Raw genomic sequence first — 13,873 nt, forward strand, 5'->3', positions numbered from 1 at the left:
AGACCAGAGAATGCATAGTTTTTACCTGCATATCTTCAGAAAATAATGGTTTGGAAATGAGCCAGTCAGTGTAAGTTCCTTGTGCCTGATCAATTCTTACTTCTGGAAGCATAATACGAAAGGTTCACCTAATGAGTCACTCTGGATAAAATCATTCTATCTAATGCTAAGGAAGTTTTAAAATTTTATAACAGGTAGTTCATCTCCAATCCAGTCATAAAGCCCTATTGATTCGACCTTTTTAATGTCTATGGATTCCAACCATTTCTCTATCTCCCTACTGATCCGGCTTTAGAAAAGATGCTCGTCTCTGGCCTGGATTACTTTCATAGCTGTAAACAGAGTTTGGGGGGAGGGGGTTCTGGAGTTTGGGGGGAGGGGGTTGCCCCACAATCCCTTTCCTTCACTTAACGTCACAACTATTTTCTTAAAACATAAATCTAATAAGGTTGCTTTCCATGTTAGATTTCTTCAAAGACATTTTCTAGCTTGTCCAGTCAAGTTCAGGTATCTCAGTAGGCCATACAAGACCTTCTGATTGGGCCTCAACTTACCTCTTGAAGCCATTTCTCATCACCCTTCCCCAGCATCAAATGAGACTGTATTACTCAGTGATCCAGGGTTTCTCAGATGTGACACAGTCTCTTTCAGCCAGGGGCCTGACCGGCTGCTGCTCTTTACCTGGCTACTTCAGCTCATTCCTGACACGTGCGTCACCTCTCCCAGAAGCCTTCTGACCTCTCCGTGCAGGATCAGGCAATCAGAAAGGAGTGAGAAAATGTAAGAGCAGTCTTAGAGGCCCCTGCTGGGTTGGGCTTAATTTTTTAATTATTCTCTTGTGGCCTGTGAGGGAAGAGGATCCCGGAGAAGTGGCCTGGGGCTCAGCTTGTGGCTTTTTACCAATCAATATGAAAGTATTTTCAATCATTTAAGAGCCCATTTGGGCCCACGGGTGCGTATCAGCTAGCTTGGTCCTGCCCCTTTTACTCCTGCGCATCCCATGCTTGCTTCCACAGACACAAAGGCCTATAATCGTTTATTGGATATTTGCCTATTCGCCTCTTGCACTGGCTAGGAGGTCCTAGAGATCTAGGGCTCGCCTTATTTAATGCTGAATCCACCGGAGTTTGCACACGGCAGATGCTCAATAATGAACAAACAAACACAAGCGGAACTGACTAACCCTGAGTCCAGAGGGTTAGCACTGGGTCTAGTAGAAGAAGGAGGGACCTTACCCTCACAAACCTGCAGATGAAAGAATGACAAGAGAAGGAGACAGGCTCTAGACAGCCTGCGTGTCCTGCTCTCCACCCTCTGTCCCCTCACCATTGCCACCCTGGAAAGTATGAAGCCCTTGAGCAAGATGGTACCTAATAAATTATTGCAAAGTACCTTCCCTTCTTATTCCCCTTTGCATTTAAGAAATATCGTGCTGAGAGGGGCACCTGGGTGGCGCGGTCAGTCCAACTCGATTTCAATTCAGGTCACTGATCTCTCACTTTGTGAGTTGGAGCCCCCATGTTGGGCTCTGTGCCAAGAAAGCAGACAGAGACTTCTTGGGATTCTCTCTCTGTCCCTCCCCACCTGTCTCTCTCTCTCTCTTTCTCTCTCAAAATAAACATTAAAAAAAAAAAAAGAAATATCTTGTTAAGAGATACTTTGAGACTACATAAATATCCTGTTTCGCATACTCTTATCCACCAATTTTAGCATCCTATCCATCGGCGATTCTTGCCCCAAACAGTCATGACTATAATTATCACCAAATGATGATATTCCAGTTCCATCATCCTTTCTACTGCAAGGAAGAGCTTTTCAGGATTGACTCTTAAGAACACAAATGAGCAGTAGACTATCCTTAATTACTATGGGCCTGCCCACAGCCCCTGCAAAAAATCTGGCAAACTCCTGACAGTACAAATCTCATTTGTGAGGTCTGACAAAACTTCCACCCAAACTGAAACAGCTTATATTGCACCCTCAACTGGAATTTACAAAGTAAACATATGGCCGGCTATGACTGCCTACACACCAGAAAAACCCAAACACTGAGCGCTTTTCTTTTTAATCAAAATCTCAGACTTAAGTCTGCTTAAATTTTTTCCCTCAAGGAATCAGATCAGGCGATACAATTTTGAGGCACCCTAGAACAAATACATTTACTATTTTGTACTTGCACATGGTAGGTGGCAAGAGAAACAATTATCTTCCATCTCGCTCCACCTGCAGGCCCACAACGTGTAGTATCTGAACAGTAAGCCCTGGAGACCTTTCACGAAGTCCTCTCCCAAACTGCTTGGCCTCTACCGTAAACAAAGAGCTATTTAAAAGTGCGTGAACAACAAATCCATTTTGTTTTTATTGTATTTTACAGTTAAGATTATATACTGCAGAATGATTAGCTGACTGTGAGACTGATTTGTGGAGTTGGAGTTATCCACGGTGACATTTTTAACGCTGGATTTAAATTTCCTGCAATATGTTCCATATGAATTTTATGCATATAAGCAAATTCCCTGTGAATTAGATCATGTGACTAAGCTAGGGACGCTGGTACTCTAAAATACAAGTGGGGTTCAAGGTGAAGCTAGGAAGGTAGGATTCGGTTTAGCCAGGCTTCTTCACCTACCTGTAGGCTGTCAAAGTCTAGGTCCTTGTAGCTAACTGATGCGTTGGTGAGTCTTGACAGAAGGGAAAATAATTTGAAAGGCAAGAAGCCAAATGCACTTTCAGTAGTAATGCACTGAAAATTCAAAGAACTAATTTGGATTTTATTTTAAGTGCAAGGGATAGTAGAAAGTAGTTTTAAGTTGGTAGATGGGTTGGGGGAGGTAGGTAACATGACTGAATTTATTATTTTATTTTTTTGAGAGTGTGTGTGTATGTATGTATGTGTGCATGTGAGCAGGGAGGGGTGGAGGGATGGAGAGGGAGAGGGAGAGAGAAAGTAAAAAAGAGAGAGAGAGGGGGAGAAAGAATCCTAAGCAGGTTCCATGCCCAGTGCAGAGACCTTTGACTTGAGATCATGACTGAGCCAAAATCAAAAGTCAGACACTAGTTAACCAACTGAGCCACTCAGGCACCCCTGGGTATATAATTTTAAAAGATCCCTCTAGGCAAAATCTAATTCTAAGTATATTAGAGTAGCTATTATTTTATTTGTCCCAGTCCTCCTTATTTCGATAATTTGTATCATGGCCTCCCTGGATGGGCACATGACCCCGGTCTGGCCAATCATGGTATCTGTATCCCTGGACACAACCATTGGTTCAAGGCGATGCACGGTGAGCCAATCAGGGCCCTTCTTGGAGCCGTCTGTGTGTGGAGCTAAAGAGCAAGTGGCCCTCCTATGGCGTCACAGCGCTAGAAAGACATAAAGGTCAGGCTGTCAGTGGCTATCTTTCCCCAAACAGAAAAGACCTGTCTTTAGGTAAAAGAGAAGGCAGTGAAGCAAAGCAAATACAAGAGAGACAAAAGCGATGGGAAAAAGAATCATGGCAAACATAAAGTCCTGGTTCTATTCCCGGAGACTCTCGTTCCTGCAGTCCTCAGGGCCACTCAGAGAGTCAGTCTGCGCGGACTCTCGTCGGGTTTCTGATCTGACCGGCACCAGAGTCCTCCCTAGTTCAGCATTACTTCTTCTACCAAGAGCTTTGTTCTTCTGTTCTATGTCAAGCTGGTATTCTTTGGAAAATGGAAGAGGGGAGGAAGGCGATAGGAAACTAACTAAAGATAGGTCAGTGCCTTAGGTGTTGCCCATGGAGAGAGGAACAGAGAGATTCTAGCCACAGTAATTCTAGAACTGGACAAGGGATAGTAGAAAGTAGTTTTAAGTTGGTAGATGGGTTGGGGGAGGTCGGTAACATTGACTGAATTTATTATTTTATTTTATTTTCTGGGCATGTGATCAAAATAGTACTTCTCTGCTCAACTCCATTCAGGCAAATCCAGGTGTCTTGTTTTGACCATTAAATATGACCAGGAAAGATGGAGATTATATCTGGGGAGAAACTTTATGAGCCGGTTTGTAGCTCCAGTGCCCTCTTCCCGTGTCTCTCTAAAATCATGGAAATAGTGGCATGGGACCTCCCGAGCGACTGCTCTTGATGGACAGATTGCATGTGTGTTTTAAGCTAAAAAAAGGGGTAATAAACAGCTCATCACAAATGCTGAATCAGTAATGAAAAAGCAAAGGCTATCAATCATATGCTATTAAAAGGGACTTTGTTACTATGTGAGTCTATCCTACTGTTTTCTTCATAAATATTAACATTTTCCTCTTTACTGTAGATGTAATGAAATCAGGAGAAAACAGGATATAGTACTGAATCCCACTTTTTAAAACTTAATAGTGTAAGCCAAGAAGTGATGTTTGCCTGTGTTTTTTTTCCAAATTCCTCAAATGAATGTAATTTCCTTCATTCCTAAATTGCACAGGACTTGAAATGTTTCATTATAATGACATAAGTAACTCTACCAGATTCTGAACTACTAAAGAAACAACATTAAATATACATCTTAGCCCATACTATCTAGCACTAGTCTTAAATATAATAGGTCTCACCACATTTGATGAGTAAATGGAAAATGAAACTCCAGCCAAATAAACAATATGTTTTTATTGTTTTATTTTATTTTTAAACATTTTAGGTATAATTGACATATGACAAACTGCACATATATAATGTGTGCAACTTGGTAAGTTTTATATGCACGTACCTGGGGCACCGTGAGACCATTATGATAATGAATACAGCCATCACCCACAAAGTTTCCTTGTGCCCCTCTGTGAGCCATCCCCCCACCTTTTAGTTTTTTCTTAATGCCATGTTCCTGGGTAAAGAAACAGGGACGGATGAGTGCACACTGAGACATATGCCCAGTACCTACAATTTCAAAGTGAGTACCAAAAAATGAAATACTTCTAATGATCATTGTAAAACTATACACCTACCACACACATGTATAAATAGCAAAAAGATTCAGAGGAGTAGAAAAGGCTTCATGAGAAAAGATTTTCCTAGCATCTCATCAAGGAGATGAGACGTTGCACTTGAACCATAGGGAACACGGGGAACTCTGAGAGGCCTTGTTTTGTCCCCAGGAGTGGCTCCCTGTCCCCAGGGAGGAGTCACTACACCTGTGTATTGCCAGGACAGTGCGTATAGTGACCATTCCTAGGAAGTCAGCTCAGACACTGGGGTAAGAGGCTCGAAGCTCATGGCCCAGTCACCAGAAGGGATTTGTCTTGTGTTTGTGACAGGAATTTCTGTTACATTTTATCCTGAGTTTCTTTCTGCACCATTATTTTCTCTGTCGTCAGTGCTCCATGTTTGGCTCAATGAAAAACACACTTGTGTCGTTTTCTTATTTAATTCCACCTCAGAATAACTACAGACTATAGGGTCTGTAGACTAGAAAAGACTATATTTCTGAATTAAACCCTCTTCCTATGAGGTAAAACAACAGAGCTTTTAGAAGAAGTGAGAGAACACCTATAGACACTTGAGATAGGTTAAGATTTCTTGAACAGGTCCTAGAAAGCACTAACCATAAGGGAAAATAAATAAATTAGACTGTATTAAAACTAAGACCTCAGTAGGAGAGTGAAAATTCAACCCATAGGATGTGAGAAGATAGTCACAGTATGTACATCTGATGAAGGACTCGTATCCAGAATGCGAAGAGTTCTTCCACATCATTAAGCAAGAGATAACTCAGTATAGAAATGGGCACCCCCTCCAAACTTCACAGTGGGCAGGAGATGGGCAGGAGGCACATGAAAGGGGGCTCATCTTCATTCATATCAGGCAACTGCAGAATAAAACCACAGAGTCGCAATACCATTTACGCGAGAGAGCGACTAACAGGAAAAAGAAAATCTGAAGTGCTGGCGAGAGCGTGAGGCTGCCAGAGCTGGAATATGCTGCGGGTAAGGGTGCAGATCATGTCAGCCTATTTGGAGGACTATTTGGCAAGTGACAACTAAAGCCAAACATATGCATATCCCGTGGCTCAGAGATTCTACTCTTTATGTATGTGTATATATATCCAAAAGAAATGCACACATATGTTCACCAAAAGTCAGTCTAGAATTCCCAGAGTAGCACTCTTCAAAGCAGCACAAACATGGAGACTATGAGTATGCGCAGCCTCAGTAGAATGATCAAATAAACTGTGATATATTCATACAATGAACTACTGTAGGGTAATAAGAATGAATGGAATGTCTGTGACTATATGCGATGAGATGGGTCGATCTCATAAACATAATGTTAAGAAAGACACAAAAGAGTATGGAATATAGGATTCCATTTATGTAAGGCACAAAAACAGGTAAAACAAACCTTTGCCAGGAGAAAAGGAATAATGGTTACCGGGAGGTGTAGTAATTGCAAAGGAGCATGGGAGAACCATCCTGGGTGCAGGCGATAATCTATTTCTCAATCTGGGTTCTTGCTACACAAGTATGCTTATTTTGTGAACATTCATCCAAGTGTACACTTACATGTGCTTTTCTCTGTATTTCAATTTAAGAAAACCTCTTTACTTTCAGACAGTCATCGCACTATGTACTGTAAAGCATTTTTCAACTCAAAGCTGAGCAGAGTATCCTTTCTCAGCTGTGGCCTTCCACTCCCAGGAAGGATGCATGCCATTCAGTTAGTGCACCTTCTTGGGGAATCTGGAAACTGGAGATCGTGAGGTTCAAAGGTGAGTTGGGGTTTTGTTTCAAGGCAGTATCCCCCATGAAATTAGATTATGTAATAGTATCTACAAAAAACTGTGGAGAGAGTTTCTAGCTCAGAAGAAATTTAACTGAGGATTTCCTTCTCTCCTTTTTCTTGAAATGAAACTATACAACTCTATTGAAGGACATAAAAAAGACCTGAAAAAAAACCCAGATAAATCCAGTGCTTGGAATGTGAACCCAAGCACTGTGACTTCAACAACCACACACGTAACAATTCTGATTTGCAAATAACTTGCTGGTAACCCTTATGGAGACGGTATAGGGAAATTAACTGAGGATTTCTTAATAATTTAAGATGATATCTAATGTCATATTGTCAAGTAACCAGTGAAAAATAAAGTCTGTTTGGTCTTAGTAAAGATGTCACATCAGGACAGCAGGTCAGTGACCCACTGATCTACTACAAGAAAAGAAACTCATCTTACCAACATCGGATTCGTGTGCTTACTAGATACTAAATAGCTTTATCTAAACATTCAATGTGAAATTAAGGGTGAATTGTGTTAGTTACAGCCTCCAAGTCACACAACTAAATGATATATGAGGATTATGGATCTCAATAAATGGATGGGAACAGAAATTCTGTAAAGAATCCAGGAAGGATGCTGCCTTATCCTCAGTTTCTAACAGCATGTGCGTCTTATTCTTTCTTACCATCATTCTCTAGTTACCTCATTCTGTTGTTACTGGTACTCATTAGCACAATTCCCAGCTACTTCAGCACCATGCTGGAACTGTTTGGACAAACGGAAATTTCCTGATTTATTACTCCTATGTTGATCAGTGGGAAGGTTGAGCCAGTTGTTTATGTGGCTCTCTGCGAGCGCACTTACTGGAAAACTCTGCTGAAGTTATCAGAGAATAAAATCTTTCTGAATGATTTCACAATATTTATAAGCCTTGGAAGCAAGGAAACAGCAACTTGGAGCTTGATACTTGGACGGTTAATCTCCTGAACAACACATACATAATAGAAGAAACAGGGTTTCCCCAAAAAACAAAGGAGCCAAAAATATGTGCCAGTAAAGTTTTTCTTTAAAAAATATTTTTTTTACATTTTACTTTTACTTATTTTTGAGAGACAGAGAGAGACAGAGCATGAACAGGGGAGGGGTAGAGAGAGAAAGAGACACAGAATCCAAAGCAGGCTCCAGGCTCTGAGCTAGTGGTCAGCACAGAGCCCGACACGGGGCTCAAACCCATGAACCATGAGATCATGACCTAAGCCGAAGTTGGATGTTCAACCATCTGAGCCACCCAGGAGCCCCCAGTTTTTCTTTTTAAAGGAGCAATGTGGAATGACAAGGAAAAGGAAAAGGAAAAGGCACTAGGGGAGAGAAAAAGAGGAAAAGAAAAAGGAAAACAAATATACATCAAATGATCATGCGCTTCCTATATGTTAATACAAAAGAAGCCAGACATGGAAAGGAAGAAAAGTAGACAAAGATGTAAGAGTTCCAATTTTATAGGGATAAAAATAAGAAAGAAGGGATAGAATATGGGATTTTATGTTTTTATTAATTTTATATCTATTTCATTTAGGGCTCAGAACCAGATTAATACATTCTAATATTGTTCAAAGAATGTATTACCATTAATCATAGAAATTAGACTTTAACAACTTGTAACTGCAACTGAAATTTGCTTGAACCTTTCTTTTAAAAAATTAACATTCAAAATAATGCCAAAGAAGCTTAAAAACCCTTGCTCTAGAAGTCCGGAATTGTATTCTGTCGGAGTTTAATATATTATGTTCATTTCCAGTGTAACTGAAAATTGTTAAAAGGGAAATTGTCCATGAGCCCTGCTTGTATGTGAAATAACATGTCTCTAAATGAATACATGAGAATTGGGGATGGCCACCTTAGAACTCAATTAAATTGCACTTATCAGAAGTATCAATTCGAAGATCGCCCGAAGCTGGGCAAGGCACTATGTTTCTAATACGGCTATGGCGTAGAAATCAAATCACTCCGGCCACTTGATGTGTTTGAAGAGCTGACTGCTACAGAAGGACAAAAAGGAGAGTGGGGGACGGGGGAGAAAGGACACTAACGGGTGGGCCCTAAAGAAGGAAGGTATTGCTGTAGGGAATTTCTGGTTAATATCTGTGTGTGAGTTTTTTAACAGTAAAACTTTAGTCTGGGAGAGCAGAGGGTCTGCCAAAGGTAGTTGTAAAAAAATAATTTCGGAAATCTGAGATCCTGTGAAATAACTGATTTCTCCCCAAGCCTGAAGCCATGCACTTAACACCATTATTTCAAATTCCAGAACTTTTAGAGGTTAAATACTTTTAAAAAAATGTTTTATTTATTTTTAAGAGAGACGGAGACAGAGTACTAGCAGGGGAGGGGCAGAGAGCGAGGGAGACACAGAGCCCAAGCAGGCTCCAAGCTCGGAGCTGCCAGCACAGAGCCGGACACGGGGCTCCAACTCACAAACCCTGAGACCATGACCTGAGCCCAAGTCAGAGGCTTAACTGACTGAGCCACCCAGGTGTCTCTAGAGGTTAAGTACTTTTTAAAATGTCTGCTTATCCTCTTTTCCTTTGAGGTACTGTCTCTCAGATTCCAAGTGCTGCTGGGGTCTGCTGGTCACGTATGCCAGGGGTGGACATGTGATGCGATCTAGGACAGTCATTCTCTCTCCCCTGGGAAACTGATAAGAGGTCTTTGGAGCCCAGTCACTAAGGGCACAACCTCAAAGGAAAGATCTTCAGGTTTCTTCCAAGGTTTGGTTTGTAGCTCGCTCTTCTGTGAGCTGCTCTGTACAAATCCGTCCTTCGTGCCTGCGGGAGAGTTTGTTTTGATGTTTGCTGCCGAGGGACATTCTCTCAGACTCTAATGTGTTTTCGAGGCCACAGCGTGCACCTCAGGGGGCACCACAGTGGAGAAGATGTGCAGTGGCCACCCGAGTCCCAAAGGACTTGCCACAAATGGATGAAGAGGCCCTGCGGGAGCCCTGGGGCACTGGGGCACGCCGGATGTCATGTGGGCAGCGGCGCTAGCCTAGGAGAGCAGAGGCGTGGTAGTGCCACCACCATCTCTGCTGTCTCTCTGCCTTCCGCTTTTGTACAGCCACAGCCTAGTGTCTGAGCCGCCCTTACAACTTTCCGGCCTCTCCATCTGCCTGCCTCCCAGGCCCCTCATCTCAAATATCCATAACGATGGGGGTTCGCACTCCTCCTCCTCAGCCATCGCTTGCTGGTGACTGCAGGAACCACACGGCGTCCATGTTACTGCTGGCTTGATGGCTGCAGCTGGGCAGTTGCCTTCCATGGACCCAAGAAAAGCAGTTTCGAATCTCTGTTTCATGTCAATGCTGGATAATTTTCTAATAATGCCCCTTTAATATCCCCTCCCTGCTGCAAACCCTTCAGGGGTCTTGGCTCTCTGCAGGAAAAAGCTTGCCTTCCTTAGTTGGCACCCAAAGCCCTCCATGACCTGGTCCCAGTCTGTGTTCCCAAGTCTTCTATCCTGGTGCTCCCTACCACACCTCAAATTCTCAGATGCTCCCTGAAGACCTCTCCTCACCCTTGCCTGAGTAGGTCTTAATACAGCTCCCATTCAGGTCTTCACTAAAGCCAACAGACTGCTCTCTGTCATCTGAAATGCTCTATCATCTTCCCCTTCCAAAATCTTACCTGGCCTTCAATGTCTAGCAAGCTTTTTCTTCCTCCAAAAAGACTTCACAGTGAGCGATAGCTACAAACCAGGCTCCCACCACCATTTCTGTGTTCTGCATGTTTATCATCTCCATCACTCTTAAGACATTTCTCCTGATACCATCTTGAACTCTCAGCTTTGTATATGTGCCCAGCTAGACTAGAAGCTCCCGGAGGGCAGGAACTGGAACACGACCTTTCTTTGCATATCTCAGAGTGCTTAGGATAACGCTCAACACAGACCAGACACTCAGTATTAACTGTAGAAGCGATGCCTCCACAAGCTTTTTCCTTAGGTCCTTCTGCAAGGCAACAATACTTCACTCCAGACAAACGGGGCCTCAAGTCTTTGGTCTGAAATCATAAATGCCTTGCAGGGGGCAGCAGACACCCAGAGGAAACAGGACTAAGACCGAGCTTTCCCAGTTCTGTTCTGTATTTCATGATTTCCTGCCCTGCTAGAGGCTTGACAGACCTACCCTAGGCATGCACATTTTTATAACTAAAAGCAAATAAAAGCATTTAAATTGCTTTCCTATTTATAAATGCCACAGAAGACACAATATTAAAAAAGAGAACACAAATTTGCCTTAAATCTCAAAGACCTACCTAAAATGCAATTCTAACATCATAATACAAGTTGGTCAGGAGAGCTCAGAGACTTGTAAAAAGTTCAGAGATGTATATTTGTAAATATACATGTTTCTGTGGCATGTGTGTGTGTTTTACCTTTTAATCTGTGATCCTCCAAACTTAATATTTACATATTACTTCCAACTACAGCTTCCACTGCAAACTTTCCTATGATAAAAATGATCATGTCACAAGGCTCTTTACTAGAAACGCATTTTCCTCTCTAAAAATATACTAAATACTTTCTTGCAATTTTAACTTGCCCCGTATAACTATTTTCAAACCTGTTTTTGGTGCCTAGTGCAAAAATAACTCCAGCTTCCTTTATATCACATCATCATAAATTTAAAAGTAGGGAGATGGGGACTAGTTAGGTTTGTGCGGCGCTCCAGACCCTCATATTATTTGAGTTGCGGTAACAGCTAAAAGCTACCAACCTGAGTCATCTTGTGATGACAGGAAACTTACTTCTTGTCTTTGTGAATCATGGCGTTTTCCGCCCTGCCCTCGGAGAGCGATGGGTTTTGCTCCTGACTTTCTCAATGCGTGATGTAAATGAAAAGTGGTAGGAGTGAAGGCCGACAGCAAGGTCCTTCACTGATGAAGCGATTCTGCATGAATCTCCCCAGGGAGCACCGGCCCTGTTAGGAAAAACCCAAACACTAAATGTCATTTTACATAATAAAAACACGGAACCGGCTCCAGCCCAGGGTGACCTCTTGACCTCCGCATAAATTACCCAGGGAAGGAGGGATTAGAAAGAACTCTTCCTACATGGAGTATGCCAGAACTGTAAGAGCCTTTTCTGAATTAATTTCTAAACTCACTGTAAAATATGTAGTCCTTTCTCCCCAAATTACATTGAATGACTTCATCTTGTTCCTAGAAAAATTACGAGCATGGAAAGTCAACTCTGAATCCCATGGCTTAATGAAATGTATACTATTTCAGACAATATTACTGCGCTGCATTAAATCATTCCGGTACTGTTTGCTCAATATTTGTTCAGAGTATCAGCTTCTTCCACCTCACTTTAAAAACTACTCCAATTCTTCGTTGTTCACATTTTTCTTTTCTCATAAAACAGTGGGTCTGTCATGAAACCCATCAGAAGACTTCATTAACTTAAAAAAAAAAATGGACCTTGTATGCCAAAAAGCATTTTGTAATGTAGAAGTCTTGGGGTCTAAACTGAAGTCTGGAGAGATGCCTGGGGTGATAGGAAAGGCCAATTCTGTAATACCTCGGGGCCTGATTCCTTATCTGTAAATGAAGCAAATGGACCTTAATCTAGATCACAGTTCTCAACCATTTCCCCTAGACTTCATGATCTTTGTGTGGACACCTCACTATGACAGACTCTCCCTCTTATTATATACAGTGATTCTCAGGATGGTGGGGTGGCATGCATGTGGCGTCCCCCAACTTCCCCCGCTGTCCACCCCACCCCAATCGTGGTCCCGATCTAATTATCACCCATCTGGGTCTGCTTTCTAAAGCTTCCGGGTCTTCAGAATATGCCTGTATATTTAAACCACAGTTATCTCTCAGTCATCTGATCTGTGCCGCTGAGAGCCACAAAGGCTGACTTTTTAGGAAGGGTTTGAGAAGGGTCTTGAAAGAGCTGTTAGTCAAAGGATCTCATCTTTCCTCTTGCAATTTTAGAGCCTACCTTATCCTAAAGGAGATGACATTTGTTTACGGAGCCCACATGCTAGTCCTGAAAATAAATGCTCTCTACCTGGATTCACCCTTCCATGTTCTTACCTAGGCACTCCACGGTCACCAGCCAGGTTGGCTGGCTGTGCCTTTCCTCCGGGCATTAGTGTCTAAATGAATTAACCCTCAGATATGCCACTGGAGATGGGCGGGTAAAAGTAGCCAACGAAGGGAACTGTGGACAGTGCAGAAGGCACTTGTTAGCTACCTGGGTGAAAGCAGGGGTTCTCTATGCCCAAATCATCCCTCCAAGGCCTAGACATATAACTGACTTTCCTCACCTTTACTAAATTATGATCCCAATTTTCTTCTGTTGAAAATGTATAAGTCATTTTATCTTCTTCAAGAAGCTGCTGGGCAAAGACAAAAGAGGGTAATATCTATTGTTTAAAATGTTGAATTCAGATGAGTTCTTTAACTATATTAGCCATATATCGCTAGAGTAGTTAGTATTGAAAAATATATTTCTTTTCCTTTTCTCCTGAATAAATGGGAAGCCATCTTCTAGGGCAAAGGTTTGTAACTCAAACCTTCTGAAATTTTGCGGTTAGCCATGTATGTTCTTCCCTTGGGAAACAGGTCAGCACTCCAAATTATGTCTTAGGGGCTAACTCAGTTTTGAGACACATAAAAATTCTGGATAATTCATTCTTTCACGTGTTCACTCAGCAAATATTAGTTAAGCTTCTTGTGTATATAAGGTACTAGGGATAGAGATAAAACAATCTATCCATTCAGGAACCCAAAATTTTATATGATACACAACACAAAGAAATAGAAATTTAAAATATGGTAGAAACTTTACTTTGGGGTTGGATCTATCCTGGAATCTTTTGAATCCCCAAACTTATGGTGTACTTATTTAATCCTAATAATCTTATAATATTTGTAATTAACCCCACTACAAATTACTAAACATCATAGCCCTTTAGGTCACTTAAAATTTTTAAAACCAGGGCACCCGGGTGGCTCAGTTGGTTAAGTGTCTCACTTTGGCTCAAGTCATGATCTCACCATTTGTGGGTCTGAGCCCCGTGTTGGGCTCTGTGCTGACAGCTCAGAGCCTGGAGCCTGCTTCAGATTCTGTGTCTCCCTTGCTCTCT

The 13,873-nt window shown here is 42.0% G+C and overlaps 1 protein-coding gene across 2 annotated transcripts in view; it reads right to left on the minus strand.

The window, feature by feature from the left end:
• TRMT9B (tRNA methyltransferase 9B (putative)) overlaps positions 1-13,873 on the minus strand; it is a 70,779-nt gene that overhangs the window by 18,763 nt on the left and 38,143 nt on the right. The window contains exons 1-2 of one of the 2 annotated variants that reach the window (XM_029935333.1): positions 12,819-12,894; positions 11,520-11,692 (exon numbers count right to left, since the gene is read on the minus strand). The gene's annotated coding sequence lies outside the window, so the exon portion shown is untranslated. Of the gene's footprint in view, positions 1-11,488; positions 11,693-12,818; positions 12,895-13,873 lie in introns of those variants that run through there. The other variant, XM_029935338.1, reaches the window with a different exon arrangement.

Source organism: Suricata suricatta, chromosome 1 (assembly GCF_006229205.1).
Source record: "Suricata suricatta isolate VVHF042 chromosome 1, meerkat_22Aug2017_6uvM2_HiC, whole genome shotgun sequence".
Classification (NCBI taxonomy): Eukaryota; Metazoa; Chordata; class Mammalia; order Carnivora; family Herpestidae; genus Suricata; species Suricata suricatta.